Source organism: Sabethes cyaneus, chromosome 3 (genome assembly GCF_943734655.1).
Source record: "Sabethes cyaneus chromosome 3, idSabCyanKW18_F2, whole genome shotgun sequence".
In the NCBI taxonomy this organism is placed as follows: domain Eukaryota; kingdom Metazoa; phylum Arthropoda; class Insecta; order Diptera; family Culicidae; genus Sabethes; species Sabethes cyaneus.
The window spans coordinates 173,865,603-173,885,891 of record NC_071355.1 but is presented as its reverse complement, the minus strand read 5'-3'; the positions used below and the strand labels follow the sequence as shown (position 1 = coordinate 173,885,891).

General features: G+C 39.8%; 1 protein-coding gene across 1 annotated transcript in view; it reads left to right on the top strand.

Moving 5' to 3' along the window:
• LOC128742688 (netrin receptor unc-5-like) overlaps positions 1 to 20,289 on the top strand; it is a 297,884-nt gene that overhangs the window by 245,535 nt on the left and 32,060 nt on the right. The window lies entirely within an intron of this gene.

Below are 20,289 nucleotides of genomic sequence, written 5' to 3'. Positions count from 1 at the left end.
GAAACCTAATATAACGCATTCGACGAAAAAACTTATTATTTTGCTTTGGATACTTAGGGTTGAGAGGCACAAAAATTACTCTTAACGGAACGGTTTCTGATGATTTAGTGCCTTCCATTGGAAGGTCATCTTCACTAAATGGGAAAAAAAAACTTTTTCTAAGCACAGCACCGGTTAAAGTAGCAGCCAAACGATTTCAAGTGTCATAAAGAGAACGATTTACTAGAAAACTTTGTGGGTTCCTCACCAGCAAGGGAAACTGCGGAACCTGAGCAACCGAACCTTCGGAGTGAACGCCGAAACGAAACAGGTGTGCTGAAGAGTGCTGCTGAATCCAATGAAAAACTTTCGAGTGCAATTAACATCTCTCGAGAAAATCTGTGCTGTGCTCCGGCGCGCGGTGCTACCGGTCGGTAGGGTGAATGAACGAGGGGTGCATAACCACCACGGCCAGGGCGACCCTGATAGTTTGATTGCAAATTAGAGAAATGAGTTGAGTGGTGGTTTGGTCTTCTTTTGGATTTAGCTTTGCCGGAGTCGTTGCTGTGAAAAAATAAGTCACCATGAAATACCTAGCGCAGATACTTGAGCTACTAATTTTCAAAGAGAAACAACCGTATGAATAGTTTCGTTTGATGGCACCTGTATTGTTTACACTCTGGCGCTAAAAACGTATCTTCTGTTTTAATTCCGCTGAGATTGGATTGTTTGCTTTCAATGAAATCGTATCACGGTCTTTGTGAACGGAGCAGTTAGGATATACTGCACCGCCACCATGACAGAGTGCTCTATTTCATATCGAATTTTAGTGTTTTGCAGACTGGACCGTGAATCTGAAATGAGGATTATTATTGTATCGATTAAATTTGTATTCTGATTTCCGGTTAATATTTGCGATTTTGTATCGACTAATTCATTGAAATTTATAAATTAACGGTAATTAAAAAATCTACAAGGTGTACTGTATACAGTCTTAAGGTTTGTACGAAAGGCTGACGCAGGACTGTGTTAGAGAATACTCATTGTATTGATAACATGTTTTACTCGAAGAAGTATATTATTATTATTTTAAGTATTACTTTATGTCAGATCATTAGATCAAGGACTAATGCAAACTGCATTTCTGGCATGTTTACGTTTATGAGTATCTGTGAGTATCCGCGACCAAGAATGTTTCTCATTTATCCCCGAATTTTCTAACGACATATCTGTCTCTCAACTATCAGAAATTGACGTATTTGAAGCACTCAAAGGCTTGAATGCGTCAAAAGGGCCGGGGCCTGACGGAATAGCACCCATATTTCTCAAAAACCTGGCCGAAGAACTTGCTACACCATTACAACGCCTATTTAACATGTCTCTGAAAAATGGAAAATTCCCGAAAATATGGAAATCTTCGTATTTAGTCCCTATCTTCAAATCAGGAACAAAATCAGACATCCGAAACTACCGTGGAATTGCCATTATCTCTTGCATTCCTAAACTATTTGAATCAATTATAAATGAAAAAATTTTTCAACAAGTAAAACACAAAATTACAAGTCAGCAGCACGGCTTTTTTAAAGGCCGCTCTACTGCCTCAAATCTTCTGGAATTTGTAGCTTTTACTCTTAATGCAATGGACAGTGGCAACCACGTAGAAGCTATTTACACGGACTTTAGTAAGGCATTTGACAGAATAGACATACCATTATTAATCTTCAAATTAGGCAAAATTGGAATAGAACCGAGGCTCTTGAAATGGCTTCAATCATATTTAACGGAACGTAAACAAATTGTTCGCTTTCAAAATGCCCTCTCGGACCCTATTCAAGTCACCTCTGGGGTTCCCCAAGGTTCCCACTTAGGGCCACTTCTTTTCATTTTGCACGTAAATGACATTTCCTACATACTTAACCACTCAAAAGTACTTGTATATGCAGACGACATGAAAATATATATGGAAATAAAAAATGCCCATGACGTCGCAGTATTTCAGAATGAAGTCAATGTATTCAACACTTGGTGCAACAAATCTTTACTAAACCTCAATGCAAAAAAATGTAATTCAATAGCATTTAGCAGGAAAATTCAAACTCCCTCTATTGACATATACTTAGGAAACAATATTGTACCAAAATGTAAAATTGTAAGGGATCTAGGAGTAATCTTAGACTCAAAACTAACATTTACAGAACATTACAATACCATTATTAACAAAGCAAATAGAATGCTGGGCTTTATCAAACGCTTCAGTCATAATTTCAAAGACCCATACACAATAAAACTTTTATACATTACATATGTAAGACCTATTCTGGAATATTGCAATATTGTATGGCACCCACAGACTGCGTTACACGAAGGATGCATTGAATCTGTTCAGAAACAATTTCTACTATACGCGCTTCGAAAACTTAACTGGACAGTATTTCCATTACCATCTTATGAAGCGCGCTGCATGCTTATCCATATACAAACACTTAAAGAACGTCGCGAACAAGCAATGCTTTACTTTAATGACATTATTTCTCAACGCATCCAGTCCGCAGATTTGCTTGCTCAATTAAACTTTTATGCGCCGAGTCGTAACCTTAGAACTAGAAAAATATTTATGGAAAAATCATATAAAACCAATTATGCGAAAAGTGGACCAGTCAATAACATGATGCGCCTTTATAATCAAAATTGCGAAAGAATTGACATCACTATGTCCAGAATCCAAATTAAACTACGACTTAGCCATAGGAATAATGTATAGTATATAAGTAAACATTGTAATAATATTATTGTATGTAGTCTACAAATGCTTGACGAATAAAACAACACTATCACTGCCTCCCGCTTGGGTCACTACATCAGTGGCCAGGTTGCTAGGGAAACTGTTCGTGAGGTTCAGACCTTCGTTCGTTTCTTGTTGCTGAGTGCATTAGCTAAAATGTCGTCCCAGAAAGCACATAATTATCATAAAATTGATAGATTAATGCGCTTTTGAGCTCTAAGTAAATGTTTCAGGCCAAATCTGAATATCATCCATCAATCGGCATCGTTAAAAGCTACCAAATAATAATTAAAGATAATATTGATGCGTCTTTCGGCTGAAAAGAAATTATTTTAAAAATTTGTATCGTAGCTTAATTGTTTGAGGCGAACGGCGCAAAAGTGGCATGAAAAGGTAATTTAAAATTATGAATTTAAATGGTAAATCGAGAAAAATTTCATTGAATTCGTTTGTGGCCTTTAAAAGGCCCGTTGGTTAAAGACAATCAAAGCCATAGCACGTTCATTACGAATACAATTACGTTTACGAATTCGCAAATATTTTCATTTTGCGCATTAGAGAAAAATTCTAATTAAACTTCATTTAAAGCGTTTGTGGCCGACCCCCCGGCACGTCGCCATTTTTCTGTGACTGGTGTGACTAAATCTGAAACGTCAAAAACACTGGGCGGGAAATCAATGCGACGGCCAATGTTGTTTGGGATACAATACTGAGGGATCTATCTTATTGGGGGTACTGTCAAACTCTGTAGACCAAGATAGCGATGTCGAGGAGATGTTTGTGGCTCATAAAAGGGCCACCATTTGCACAACTAACTTTAGCTCTCATTTACAGGGTGTTCAATAAGTTCAAATGCACTCTAAAATGTGTTTAAAAAATGAAAATACAAGATATCCGTTTCTGAGTCAATTTTTATTGAAGCAGTGTTTTTTGAGAACCTTTACGATATATTTGGTGGAAGCACTACGCTTGGACGATATACGCCGTGTGGGTCAGTGCGCCGTCCTGTTGAAAGACGTACTGATCTTTGCCGAAGAGTTCACGAAGTGCCGGGGCCACAACCTTCTCCAGAATCTCGGTCTTATAGTACGATGATGATGGCTGCTGGCGTCCTCGTCGAACGCGGCCGCCCGGATCTAGCACGACCTCGCCGGGTCGTTCACCTCTCGCAAACAACTTTACTACGACGTTGCGGTACTCCTTCATCGCGAAGGACATCAAGTCGACACCTTGCGCATCGGCTAGCCTATATACAAGGCTAAAGCTGAGGTATTGGACCAATGCACAGAATGCACATGATGCGTACTTACACAACGATGAAAAGTTGTATTCGAACTGATTGAGCACCCTGTACGCAGAAAGCTGCCAACCAACCCCGACACTTTGTCTCTGTGACAGTTACACGCTACCGGACAACTATCCAAATAATGTGTAAGCAACGCACAATAAATATTCTAGGAAAATCCTCTGATATAGTTTAAATACCAGGATACCACATCCTCCCCCTGCGAAAAATGAACTCTCTTCAATCTAAATCTAACAAACTTAAATCACGAATGGGGTCCGACCAGTTTCGTTCGCTAGTGCGACTGCAGTTATCTACTCCTTCCCATGCAAAACGCTCGAAGCTCGATGAATAAATTATTCCGCCCAGCAAGAATGCAGTCACCAAGTGTTTAAGCAAGCTCTGTCCTGAAACAACTCATAGTGCAAACAAATTCACAAAACAAACGCCAGTGAAGCAAATCCATACTTGCCTTTGGAATTCCACCCGAAAATCCATATATTGCGCTGCAATTTTACCATTGTATCGCCAATGTGGTTCACCATCATATTGCAGGCCTGTGGTTCGTTATCTGCACGATTAACTTTAGCTCCCATTTACACGGGAAGTTGTCAACCGACTCCGATACTTTGTGTCAGTTACGCGGTCCGGTAGTCCGGTACCCATATAATGTGTAAACAACACACATTACACATTCTAATATGGTATAAATACCAGGATGCCACATCCTCCCCCGGGATAAAATTAACAGTTCAATGGGATAATATTCCAGGTCAATTATACATTATATGCATTATTGTCAAATTATTCTTGTTTATTATATCGATATTCGCTAACTCAAATATATATATACTATAGAGAAATTGTTCTCCGTTTTGTAATGTGACGACCTAAAAGAGAAAATATTACTTGTCCTAAAATCTTTGTCAGGACACACATAATCGTCCCATTATCTACCATATCTTGTCATTGATATTATACGTCTTTGAACCTTGCCATCCTGAAGTGAATGGTCATGATATTCTAACTATCGATGATAATAAAAACGACCGTTGGTTTTGTTATAGATGTGGTACTGGCTTTTGGTCACGGGTTTCGTGCGAAAATATTTATATTTCGTTTATTGTCGACGTTTCGAAGGGTATCCCTTCATCCTCAGGACAGAACGTATGCAAATACGTTGACAAAGAAAATATTTGCATACGTTCTGTCCTGAGGATGAAGGGATACCCTTCGAAACGTCGACAATAAACGAAATATAAATATTTTCGCACGAAACCCGTGACCAAAAGCCAGTACCACATCTATTCTAACTATCCAAAGTTTTAGTGTTTTCAAAACAATATTGGCCTTGTTTTGTCGGAAAGTTTGACCACTGCGACCATTATTTTGATCTATTGTGGTAAAGATTGGCATTAGACTTATCTTTATAAGTGTTGGCGCAGGGTTTTTCCCGACTCAACCCTAACAAATGTTTGCTATAGGCTTTTCTCAACTCAATATCAATATGGTTTGGTCATGGATTTTCCCTCGCTCAATCCTAATTTTGCATTGACCATGACCTTTTCCTGGATCATCTTTAATACCCGTTGGCCATTGCCGTTTGCCTGCTCTATCTTAATATACTTTGGCCATGAGCTTTTCCTGGCCCAATTTCAATATATGTTGGCAATGGACTTCTTCCGATCAACCTTAATATGCGTTGACCATAGTCTTTCTAGCTGATTCAACTTTAATACGGGTTGCTCATGGGCTTTTCTCGGTTAAATCTAAATGCAGATTCAAATCTTCCTATGGATAATTTGCACTATCATCCAATAAACATTTTAACAGATGTTGTTTTACGCATCTACCGACGAATCAGCAGATCCCCCTGTTAATCTCCCATAAGAATTGTTGCTAGATTCGCTCGATTCAACATTATGTAAACAATGTACACACATTATTATGTAAGAACAACACACACATTTTTTAACTACACACAGGGTCCGACCACCCAAGTAACCATAAGCATTAATCTAAAACCGTATATTGGAAATAATTCTGCATCCCAAGTGCCAAACTTTTGTATATTAGCAATCTTAATGCTTATAAAACGAATATTAACATTGTTGATGCATAGAAGCATTAACGTAAATCAGCATTAAAGAAAGCAATATATGCGCATATAACGTAACAATATAATGCATTTAGTCAATTGCATTAAAACGAGCCGTAAGTGTTGATCAACGGCTTGTACTTGACTTCTTATTTTGCTATTCTGCGGCCACTATTTGTGCCCTCTTCCATCTGACGGTTGCCGTCTTTTTCTACCCTATTGGTAATGCAGGACAAGTAGCTATGATATGAGAGGGAATATCACCAAGATTTAAATACGACTAATTTCACCTAACTCAATCACATCCGCTATGGTTTAGATAGCAAAGGTGCAAGGAAACGAATGAGGTTGCATGACTAACTCCCGGTTCGAGCCCTGTCTAGGTGGTAAGATTATTCAGCTTTTCCAAAAATGGTTCTGTTGTTTATCCTTCTCCCCTTGAGATGCAGCAAAAAAAATCGCTTGCTTTTTTAGTTTTTTAAATCCCGACCAAATCTATTTTTATTTACCATAACAAGCAAACGATATGCCATCGATACTTTTTCGATACGTCGATAATGTAGACAAAATGACGTTTCGTTTAAGCCTCAAACAAACACTGATAATGCTTAATGGATGCTTGTGGCGTAGCATTTTAACAACCCGCTATTTCGCCTTTTTAGCATTATGTGAGTTCTACAGAAGTATATAAAGAAAAATATGCTTTTAATCATAGTTCTGTATGCTTATATAATGTTGTCCAAGGACTAGTGTTTAGTGCTTACTGGTTACTTGGGCAGAGTAGGTACCTCAACGCGTCTCTAATAAACCTCCTTTTACTGCAAGTGAAGGTGATAATTGAGCATTTAAAAACATTCATAAAAAGGTCGGGCAAGCGACATCATCCAGCAAATTTATCGATAGAATATTACTTACTTACTTACTGTTGCAGTCTTCAGCGAATCGCATAGCGATGAATACTATCGTCAGCGCATAGCAACTTGCAACCAGGCAGTATCAATAAACTGACGTCATAGAAAACATATATAAGGAACAGTAATGGTCTTAAGTCACTTTCCTATGGAACTCCAGATCGATTGCCGAAACTGTATGATTCAATGGAGCCTAACTTTACTGCGAGTTGACGATTTGAAACCTCCGCCTGAAGCCAGCAGACTCAATTTTCAAAGCACGTCCATATAATTTGCAAATGGCATCCACTTCATACTGCTATATAAATACTTATTGTGTCTGTTTGGTCTTAATTTTATATATTTTTCTACTTTAGTAAGTAAGAAAAATATTGTATAATAATTTGTTACCGCCTTTTCCAATACTAATATATTTGTCCAGCTAGGCGGTGCTGCTAGATAAAATCAGTAGGATTGTTGCACTAGCCCCGTAACTGTCATGTACTTCAATAGCCGGCTGTGAAGTCTTTCGATAAAGAAGAGTCAAGTCTTAGAAAAATGTTTAAACCCAAGGCTTTTTTTTTGTCGAGCAGATCTCTAAACAATAAGCGGGCACACAGTCTGTTTTAGCTTTCAGCTTACAATTGATGAAGGGACGGTAGGGGAAAGAAATGAAAATCTTTTGGAGAAGGAGGGGAAAGAGCGGAAAGGTGAGGGTGGGGGGGTATTGGTGGCTATGCTTAACAAGTAGCCGTTTTGACCCCTACCTTTTGTCCAATGCTGGATGGTGCATGGGTCGAACCAAGCTATAATCTGAGATTATAATCGGAATCGAACCCACAACACCCGCCAGGGCATGTGGTTCACTAGTACTTGTACCTCTGAACCATAGAGGCGGTCCAAAAGGAGACTGCAAAAGCCACTTATTAAAATTGCGACGCGTCTAGTTGGGTTTTAGACACAAATTGTGCCTCTTCCTCCATTTACTGTAGATAACCACCGACCGAGAAGTTTAAATCTAACTTGTTTTTACTGGCAGGACGACGACACTATACAGGGCCATACGACTTGCAAGGTACTACACGTGACGTTGTTTGTCTGTCAGCGTGTTAGCTGCGATTCTCAGCGCGGGTTTTCGGGAAAAGGGCCCGTTCCTATGAAATAGACTAATCTCATGTTTTTAGTCTTGACCATGAAATGCGGTCATACCGTCCCTTCATCAAAAAATATTAATTATAAGTATTGTTTAATTGCAAAAACACTTGAGTAGGGTAACCAACGTATTTTGGACCCGCTCAGCAGCTGTACATAATTTGGACACTTACAGCAAAATCAAATGCAACTGCCCAAATTATGTACAGCTGCTGATGGGGTCCAAAATAGGTTGATTACCCTACCAACTGAGAGAGGGTGGGTTGCAGTCCCACCTACCATTGAGCGACTCTATATATGTTTGGCCTCATATCGAAATTTCCCTGTTGTTCAAACTGAGATTTTATTGGCCGCGAGCGATTGTATAAGACATAACAATTTTCTTAGTGACGACACTATTTTATTTGGAGAGCTATTTTTATTACGGTGCGATATCTATCGCGATCGAATTTCATCTGCCACTGCCCTCGTATTGAACGCGATATGATGGGTCAGTGGTGAATATAATTTTGCCGATATCGATCATCGTGCGATCGTGCTAATAACTCTCTTGCTCTTTCTCTTCTAGCTGATAAGAACAAATTGATCCCAAGAAAAGTCGCAAGAATTATGTTCTATCTCATCAATAAGCCAAATTTCTTGTTCGTAAATTTCTAGTGTTTTAGTGATAAAAACTTGACAGCATTTTTTTTGTTCACTTGACAGCATAAAAGTCACATTGTTACTTACGAAATCAACCCCAATCGAGCAAGCAAAAAGAAGTCAAGATGACCTATTCCAAAGATAGAATTCCTCGGATTGAAGTCAACATCTGGTTTAGACGAGTGATAAATTAACACATCCATCAGCAGTGTCTTAGAGTTTGACAGTTTTGAACCTCTTTAATGATCTCAGATCCCGTTGGCTTCCAGCTGCAACTATTCCCGGTACACCGCATTCAAAGCAGTCAAAGCCGTCAATCTGAGCTACTTTGAAATCCACACTGATGAGCAACAATGTTGATACATGCAATTATACTCCATCAACCGTGCTGATAACATTGCTCATCGGCACACAAGCGGGAAATTAGCCTGCCAAAGATGCCCACTTAGTCGCTGATTAAATGGAGAAGTTTCACGCACATAGCAATTTTCTAGTTTTCAACGATACACGCGTCGGTGCTCTGATGAAAGGATTAATAAGCAAGCTCGCCGAAGAAACCTATCAGCCTTCTCATTTCCTCGTTCGTTCGGTTTGAAGAAAACCTGCTGAATCCAAGTGACGACAAGGCTATACTCAACTTTTCGCTAAAATACAGACGTATAGATGTACAATAACTTGATTATGACTCGATGAATGCCACTACCGCCGCGGCGCGGCTGATTGGTTTCTTCATTGAAATCTTTAATCAGCAATTTTCTCATCTTCCTAAGTTGCTAATGGTGTGTATTTTGGATGGAGCATTTACGATGTGGTGAAAAAGTGAACGGTACATCAGTCATTTACTGATGCACAGTAGAAGGTCGTTGTCATAGTTGGTCCATAAAATTAGGAATAAAATTGTTCAAACAGACATGACTAAAAAAATATCAATTATATTCTTATGGTCAAATGTAACCAAACCCTAAACCAAAATAAGCCACAGAGAATACCCAATTTCAACGAAAAATATTACCACTTGCATCACTTGCCACTTCGTCACGATATAATCAGTTCATTGTACCAGGAAACAAAAGTTTGCCCGTCCTTAATTGAGTCTCGAAATGTGAATTTGACATTTCCCCGTCGGATGTACTTTTCTGTACATTCATTTCCATTTCCCTGTTCATGGTGTTACGTTTGCCAGTTGTCAGAAAACTTTACGCCCCACTTTTGCTCGTCTCAGTCAAGCCGCAAAGAAATGAGCAAAAAAAACTATAAGTTGCTGTTCTTTCTTTTTTGTTGAATTGCTTTCCAAGAACTCTACAGACTTTCAGCAAAATCTTTTTTAGTTGAAAACGCACGCTACTGCACCGGGTGAAACTTCGTCCCGACAATTGGAACGGAGATAATTCTGTCACGAAACTGTCTGTCTCCGCTTGTTCTTGGTCGTGACTTTCTGCGGGACTGATGGCTTCTATATCCTTATCTAATTTCCAATGCTGCAAGCGTTGGAACTCTTACAGCTTCTTAGCTGGCACCCGTGAGCTGACGGAGCGTGCACGCGAGGTCGTAATCCGGAAAATTGAAGATGATGTGATTTGATAGATGCCGGTGTATTGGATCCCCAACCCATCGGGGGAAGTGAGCAGTAGCAGTGAAAAGGTAGCGAAAAGAAAACAATAACATCGATCCGAGAGGGACGGCAGCTGGCACCTTGTTCCAGTGGAAATTCGATAAACAGCTTCCAGTAAAGGCGTGTTACGTCACAACTCTTCATGTTTACGACACTTCGAGATGCCTATAAGAATGTTTTTCTTGTGCCTGTGTTTTGGAAGAAAAACGACGGTGATGCAACCAGTTTATATTTGGACAGTTAAACCAACAGCTTCATCAATTTATGTGTTTGACGTGACACCATCCAATGGATTCTCGATCTTCATCAATCTAGAAAAGTAAAAGCCTCTTCATAGAAACGACTTTCGTTCTAAGCATTTATATGGCAGCTAAGGTTAAACTAAGTAAACGATCGATTGGTTGAAATGTTGTCAAATCCATGCTATTCTCAAGCACAACGTTCATCTATACGTACACAGTTGCAATTTATGCTGTTACGCAAACTCTACATGATACTGAGTTATCATGCATCACCAAACGAAAACTAACATTCGAGAAAAAGTTTGTTGAAAAATTTATTCGACACTCACTCGGGTGTTATCCAAAAAAAAAACAATTGTACTCGTTCCATGTTTACCCTTCATTTGTATGTCCACAAGCACGTTTTATTTGTTCTACATACACACGGAGGTGCCACCCAAACCACGTTATTATCGAATGTGATAAGAGACAGCAAAAGCAAAAACGAGTACCTATGACTCGATGTAATGATAATGATTGGAAAATGATATATGACGCTGGAGCTTTCCTTCCGTGATACTACCTCCCACCGTTCGGTCGTCCCACACACGCGTCGGTCGGTCGGTTCGTTTCCGCTTGGCAAATGTTTGCGTACGTGCGTGTGTACGTTTCGCTTGCTCTCTGTTTCAGTTCAGCTGTCACTTCCGACCCGATGCTGATGGTACTGGCATCGCAAGACGTGAAAGTATCCTTCACTTTTCCGTGACAGTATCGTATTAAGAAGGTTCTTGATTTTACTCACCCGCCCCCGACACCGACCGGCACAGCAGCATGATGTTTGTTTGCTTCGCTCCACTCGATAACGGTGAAATTCAATTAAGCGGAATATATTCGATATGTCGATCTGCAACTGAGCCCACTCCACTGCAACCTGTTCCGTCGTGAACCGGAGACGGCAGCACTTAGAGAGTCGCAGTGGAAACGCAAGCAAGGTGGCAGAGATTGTTTCCTTCTTTTTTAAGGATGAATAGACGCTGTCAGTTCCTTTAGCGCAAGGGGAAATTTTATACACCGGGTGAAGGTAGCCAAGGAAAGCCAGCTACCATTATTAATGTTTATATTGTGCTTTACTTGAGGTAATCGTTTTCAGATAAAGATGTTATTCCACTTTATTCTCTAGATAAAATTGTTGCTACTTGAGTAATTTATCAAATAAGTTCACCTAAGCTGCTTTCACAAAATTGATTTGCCTTGGATGGTTGCGACAACTTGGTTATCGAAATGTTCGCAACGAAACTTCTACTTTAGTACACTAATCGATGTATTCGTACTGGTAATCGATTGATGACTATTGCACTGAGTAATTCTCGTTGAAATGGGGCCACTACTGTCTTCACTACTCGTGGTCTGCAAATGTTGGAACTTTTGCACTTAATTGGTTGAAAATGGTCAAAAAATGAGAATTACATTTTTAATATGTCGAAATAGGGCCTAATAGTTTCAAAAAAAGTTAAATTTTCAGTAAACCTTGAGATCAATATCATGTGATATTTCATAAATTTGCAATGAACGAACTAAAAATCACCCGATTCTGTAAGGAAAATGGAGAAAAAGAATTTTTTTGGTGGCCATCTTGGATTTGTTCGTCATATTGAATTTTATCAATAAATTGCCATTTTCGCCATGTGTCCCCCAACCGATTTTCATTTTAAGACCATCAGTAGAAAGCTGAGAAAAAATGCTACAAGAAACATTCATAAAATTAGGTGTACAATGGCATTAACTGAATAAAACAACCATTTATCTGTAGCAAGGTTCACAATTTTCATATAATTATTGTGATATTTCCAAATTTTGCTATGAAACAAACTACAAATGACACGGTTTTGTAAAGAAAGAAATAGGGCTTATAAATGAAGTGAAAAAAATTGGCGGCCATATTGGATTTGGCCGTTATGTTGGATTTTATCAATAAATCGCTGTTTTCCCCATAATTCCCCCAACCGATTTTAATTTAAAGATAACCATCGGAAATCTGAGAAAAATGCTACAAGAAACATTCATCAAATTAGATATGTAGTGGCATTAACTAAACGACCAATGCTCTTGTGTTCTGTTCAACCGTTTGCTCCGAATGATGCATGAATATTGTTTTCTCTTACAACTCATTTTGCACAGAAAGAGCACAACTCAGGCAGAGCTAATCTTTTCTTAATACACTGGAGGCCTGAGACCATCTGCTCTGTATGCCAAAGAGAACATCAGGCAGGGAATTATATGGACTGAAACGATTTGCTCCATGACTTGAAGAGCATACATTCGGTGGTGCTGTGGCAGAAAAAGAAAGATGTAATAAACCTAATCCTCATTCGGAGGTAGAGCAAAGCAGCAAACCACTGCAAAAGAAAAAAATCTCAAGGCTTGTCAGAGAAAGTAACATCCATGATCCAACAAAGAGAGTAAATCGATTCGTCTTCTGCGCTTTGCCAATAAAACACAGCGAATTGAGATTATTTTCAGAGCACGGCATAAGCCTGATCGACAAATGATAGCAACAATTTGACGAACTCGTGAAAGGCGATTCTAAATAGCACACGTCATCATGTAAAGTTAGGTACGTACGTTTACTAGTCTAGAGCCGGAGTGACTCTTGCCGTATCAAGAATTCCTCTCCATTGTAGTCGGTCTGGCTGAGCCCTAGCACGTTGGACCCCCTATTCCTGGTGCCAGTGAGTTTCTTGAAGAGAACGGATTTTACTGCACAGTCGTCCGGCATCTTTGCGACGGGGCCAGCACAGCGTTGTCCCCCAACTTTCGCCAGGTATACGATGGGGATCTCTCCAAGCAGTGCCTGTAGCTTGTGATTCATACGCCTCCGCCACTCTCCGCTTTCCGTTTGTACTCCACCAAAAATAGTCCGCGACACCTTTCGTTCAAATACGGCAAGTGCACGTATATCTTCCGTAAGCAAAGTTACTGTCTCAATTCCGTTGAGGACTACCGGTCTGATTAGCGTTTTATACGCCGTCAGTTTTGTGCAACGCCGTATGCTCTTTGATCAAAGCGTCTTGCGGAGGGAAAATAGGCTCGATTTCCAAGTTGAATGCGTCATTGGATTACTCCTGTTTGTGTCGGCGGTGACCAGAGATCCCAAATATACGAGCCCATCAACTGGAAGTGGTTCATCGCCGTCAATAGTCACCGTCCACGGGACGCAAACGTTGCTTTCTCTGGAACCTCTTCCTACCATATATTTGGTTTTCGACGCATTGATTTGTAACCATATCCTCCTAGCCTCCGTTTTAAGTCTGGCGTAGATTGCCTCTAGCGTCCCAAGGTAATGATGTCGAGGTCGTCTGCGAAGGCTAGGAGTTGGCTACTCTTGTTAAAGATTGTTCATCTCGTTTCGAAGCCGGCTCGCCGGATCACACCTTCAATAGCGATATTGAATAACATACAGGACATCAGTCCATCCTCTTGCCGCAAGCCTCTGCGTGATTCGAAAGGACTCGAGAGTGTCCCGAAATGCGCACGTAGCACATCACTCGCTCCAGAGTACCTTTGATCTGAAAGAGAGTCGCGAAGACGGTTTTCTTTTTCTCATGCTTTTGCTGTTCTTCTTCTTCCCATTACGTTTGCTTTCATTTTCGGCCAAATAAATCAAACTTTTGCGTGGACTCCTCATTGGACGTGTAAAATGTGTGTTTTATAAGGACATATTTTAGTGCTAATTGGTCCACGGGTATTTCAGTTTTTGCAAAAAAGATAATTTACAATAAAGAAAAATAATACTAATTCAATCCCAAGTGTGGGTTTTTCTAAAAACCATCAGCAAAAAACGTATGTGAATTATCATTACTTTTCCATTTGCGACCCGCGATTTGCGATAACAACTGGCTGCATTTGACAGATCGTTCTGGCTGCATTTGATGTTAGATTTTTTCCTCTTCGCGAATCTCTCTCAGGCTTTGATCAGCCGCGTCAGTTCGTCCGGAAAACCGTACTCGTGCATTATCTGCTTTAGCTGTTCGCGTTCAACTGGAACCTTAGCTGCTCTGGGATTCACTAAAATATGATGCGTGGGCATGTTGTACTCTCGACATTTCTGGAGGATTTGTCGGAAAGTAAAAATTTGAACCGTAGTAGGACGGGCCCCCATAAAGTCAACCTGATAGGTACTGCCCTATGAATTCTCTTGCCATTGGGGATAGATGACGCAGCATAACCTGGTAGCACCATGTAGGTGGCGTTGACCAACGTGATGCCACAATGATTGCAGCAATCTAGTTGGTCGCTCTTTTTATAGATGGGACAGACTACACCTTCCATCCACTCCTCCGGTTGTTTCTCCTCCTCGTAAATCCAAGAGATTATACAATGAAGCGCTGTTGCTAGCGGTTCTTGGCAATTTGTGTAGAGCTGTAGGCTCTATTATTCATCAGCTGACGAATTTCTCGCCGGATCACTCCGAGATCGGGAGCCGGCACGCTGTTGTCGTTTGTAGGCTGTCCGACGTTAACTTTCGTTGCGTCTCCTTCTCCGTCTCATGTACAATAACCTATTTATCACTGATTATAGTTACAAATAGGTTGTAGTAACAAAATGTACAACAAAAAGCGGAGTGAAATGCAACAAGCAGAAGCGGAAAGGAAATTGACGTAGATGAGCCAGGTATTAGAAATCTACTGACTTATTTGCAAGATCTAAGAGGAGGAAAAACTACCGAAATCATGAGAGTTGTCATCCATGAGAAGAGCAACAAATTTTAATGCTACTATCGTGAAACAACTCCATTTAAAAAACCTCAGCAAAAAACTGCCTACCGTTAACTACGAGGTTAATAGCACAGAACAATGCGACGTCCACAAAATAAGAACAGTATCTCTTTCGATTTTGTTTTATTTTGAGGGTATTCGCATAGAAAGAAAAAACAGCAACATGAGCTGAACGCTTCTTTTCCTGCGTTTGCTTTCGTGTGCACTCGTGTGTTTTCGTACAAAAAAATAGCCATATTCGGTTGTATCTGTACAAGTGTAGCATGTACATGCCTGGATTTATATTTCCACTTCTGTTCATAGATCAGTACCAGACAGGCTTCATCAAAGCCTCTACCACTAAGGACTGTATCGAAAAGTAATTAGCAACTTTCAAAATGATTTTACTCAAAAATGGGTAAAGTAATTTTTATGTGCGTGCAAGCAAAAGGTTGTTTAACTATCTAAAAAAAGTTGTGCATCGATTTGTTTGGATAATTTTTTTACTTTTCGTGCATAGCGGATTGATCTTGAAATCAGAAAAAAAAATCTGCACACTTGGTGCACTGAAAACGGTGTTTTCTATCAACCAAATCGCAAAGCGATTTAAAGTGCACCACACAAGCGTAAAAATATCATCGATAGATAAGGAAAAGAGTTATCCTTGAAGGATCTGCCTCGTTCCGGACGAAAACCTAGTTCCAGATAGCCCCTGGTAGATTCTAAAGTAATAACTCATATTAAACGACACCGATTGGTAACAACGCTTTATTTGGCTAAAATACCTAAAACAAGTATTGCGATAATTCAGTGAATCAAGGCAAGAACGTCCGTAAAGACATGCAAGAAGCATAAGGTGTTTTAGACATCTGGAGAGCAACAATCTCGAGCCTAAATAAGGGTACGGTAATTTAAATGGATAATAGACAACGGCAACAAGTGCATCTATATGGACGACGAAACTTATGTCAAACAGGATTCAAAAGCCCTTCCAGGGCCGAAATTCTACACAAAATCGGTGGACGAGATGGTGGCCGATACCGACAGTACGATTGCACTGGAAAAATTTGGGCAGAAGGTTTTAGTATGGTAAGCTATTTGTACTTGTGGTATGGGATGCGCATTTTCTTCACAAAGTGTGCACTAAATGCTCAAATTTACCAAGATGCATAATTGTAAAAAAGATTGTGGCCCCTCTACAAATAGTATCAGTCTCCTCCTCTCTTTTGGCCGAATTTGGCATCTGCACATTGCGCTAAGGCTGTACTATAGTGCTTTTCAGATAATACTATCAAATTCGTCGAGAAAAACATCAACCCGCTAAATTGTCCAGAGCTCCGATCAATTGAACCTTACTGGTCGATTGTGAAGAGGATCTTCAAGAGGGAAGGAACAGTTTCCCAAAGCATGGAAGAATTCAAGAAAAAATGAACAACAGCATCCAGGAAATGCACAAAAGCTAGTGTGCAGAATTTGCTGGGAGGAGTTTCATGAAAAGTGCGCTCATTCTTTAGAACTTAATATTTTGACTAATGTAAGCCATGTTATTGTTTCAAGCCGTACTGATCTACAATAAACCGAAAACAAAAATTGAAATAATAATCGTATCTCATTTTTATTCACGAATAGATGTTGCTAAAGACTTTTCGATACAGTCCTTACAATGAAACTCATAGGCGGCGTACCACTAGAATATCCAAACAAAATTACGCAATCAATCAACGTTCATTGAATCGTGTGACGCGTTACGCGTGTGTGTTTCGTACATTCCCTCGAATTTCTTTGAGTCAAAAAAAAAAGGATTGAGAATAGGCCATACATTTTCGTTCTTGCTGTTCAATGCTAGAGGCTGGTGTGGTTATCAAAGTTCATACATTAGCTATGTCCCACTAATTGATTAGTACTTTGGATTCTTTCTTGAAATTAAGCAGAAGGCAGTTAAACACAGCCTTTTAGCTATAATTTAACTCTTAATAGTTGTTATTGTGTTATGTATCGAATCGGTTACTCCATAATTCTCGCTGTCTGTTTCAACGCCCTTCAGCGTGTAATACGAATACCCTTAAGGGGATCGAGTATCGACGGAAGTGTACGGTTGTTTCGAGAATGGTCGAACCTCCAGGTTACGCTGACGACTTTAACACCATAGCACGAAACGTTGGGTCGGTGAGGGACACATGTATTTTTTCGGTGACAATCCGCTTATCGAATTTAGGAGTGGAGTCGTCTCCACGCCTCTCGGTCTTGAGCTGCCACTCTTCAGTTACCTCTAACACCCGCTGTTCTAGCATCCTCGTCAACAGTGAACATTCTGTCTCGAAGTCGACGGCCTCTGTCGGGTTCACTGCTGAATATTGTTTTCGCTTATCTCTCATCTGGCATTCTTGCTACGTGGCCAGCCCACTGTCCACACTTAATGGCCGTAGAGTACCACCGGGAGAATTGGCATCTTCCAGAGCGCGAGTTTCCAATGAATTTTGCTTAACGTTTAGATAACTTGTGACTCTAGAAACCACTTCATTACCTGTCCGATCGAACGCATCGAGTTAAGCACGGAAATGTTGAATCCCGGGCCTTCACGAACTTATCTGGTGTTATCAGAAAATTAACATTTAAATTAAGTCACATATATGTTTGGTCTTATTTTCTATTTATTGTAATTTTCATTGTTTTTATAATTTTAATCGTTATTCTTCGTACAACAATTAAACCAAATACAGGGAAACCTCGATATAAGACAATTTGTAAAATTTGAATTTTTGCATCGCCAATTTTGCTCTGTGCTGTGTGTTTACGTTTTTTGAGCTATTTATTATTGTTTGAGCTATTAGTTTTTTTTTGCAATTTTTAGGCTTATTTTGAAATAATGAACATTTTCATGGCGCCGATTTTGGTATGGAAAATTAGCTCTGGTATCGTTACAGCTATGTCAAAGGGATTTGTCTTATATCGAGGTAAAAATTGTATTATATCGAATTATCTTATATCGAGGTTGTTTTATAACGAGGTTGTCTTATATCGAGGTATCCCTGTACAGAAAACTTTCAATCTAAATTACATTTCGCTCGACGACCACCATTCCAGTCCTACCTGTCATAGATCAAACACTTCCGCACACTCTATATGAACTCAGCAACATCATTCTCTTGAGCATAAGCTTGACTGCGGTTCGTTCAACGTACACATCCACTACTGGCGCCATAAATCATGAACAGCTAAATATTAGCATATCTTCTGACAGTGAACAGTTTTGCACAGTGTACTCGCCTATTTTAAGTAGAACATATGTCATCGACGTCGACCTGCTAGCAGACTTAAGAGAGTTTTACTGACAGCATTAAAGGGCAATTTGTCTTACGGCGAACCGGTGCGGGGCCGTGCCAATTTGACCGGTGCGGTTGCTGAGTGGTATCGGCCCGAAATTAATGGTGCTGAGTCAACTGTCCGCTCTACGGCCATTGCTATTTTTGGAATAGCAATTGTCAAAGTATGCATGTTTGTAATATCTACTCGAAAGTGAAGTGGACGTTGAAAACACTCTCGTGTCCGTTGTTTAAAAACGGTTTCAAATCCTTCCATATTTCATTCGGAGTTGACTAATGGCTTACCAGCTGTCTTATCAGCGAATTCCTAAGTTCGAATCAAGCAATTCAATGCGTGATTGATCGCTCAATCAGAGCTACCCAATTATCAATCAAACGGATTATTAATGCTGTTAGGCGGTTTGCTCGGTCAAACGAATGATTGTGCCATTCATGGTATGGTTTTACCGGCGTTATACTTTGGAAAACAAAATTGTTTGCATGGTTGACAACGTTTCATTCTACAAAACTCAAATCGACACGAAAGCTTAACGACCATCGAAGGCATTAATAAGATTAATTCGGGCTCCGTCCGCCAGCTTGGCGCTCTTGAAAATCGAACCAATAATTTTTATCGCGCCCACTTAAAAAGTAATCAACAGTACATTAGGAATCCCAATATCATTAATTCCGTTTAGCCTTAAAGAGACGCACTCCGATCGCCTTTTCGAATCTAATTCAACCATAGTCGTAAAAGACTGTCCATTTACAATCACTTTAGAAAGCTTCCCACGGCATCGAAATGGAACCGGCAATGTTTCGCAAATTAGCATAGATAAAGCCCATTAATAATTTATGCACGCTGCGAAGAAAAGTCACATTTAGTTCAGCTGGCTCGGCCGACAACAAATGACCGGACACACCAGATGACGAGTTCAGGGTGCTATAAAACCCCCGCGGAGTCTTGGATTATACGATCATGCTCGGTTTCCGTAATGGAATGGAATCCGAATATTGCGTGTTGCTCGCGGTATGCAATTTAGCTTTCAGAGTGATGCGAATTCTGCATTACGATTAATTTATAAGCGAATTGTATATCCTTCATTATACCTTATAAGCTATGCATTGCGTGATGTAAGGAAATTGATTTCGATTAAATACTTATTGAACCATTGAATGTAGCATGCCCAGTAAGATGATGCTACATAGACAAAGGTAATGTCAGTGACATTGGTAAGCTGAAGTTGGTGCTGTTAGCATGCCAGATAATCGAGCTTGTAATTAAGAACTATTATAAAAATCGGTTCCTATACAAACCATTTAACAAGTTTCGAAACTTTCAATAAAAATCAATTGGTAACAATAGGTTCACAAGCTATTGTGCAACCATTTTTTGCCGCGGTAATTTACAACAATTGGATAAACTTAAAACTCATTTAAACGATACTACCCGCAATCACAGGAAATTAACAAAGTTCAATCACGAAGTTTTTCCCCTTCATCTATTCGCGCTATCTCCTGGCTAGGATTACATTAGGCCAATAGCATTGACAATCAACTCCTTTTCCGCTG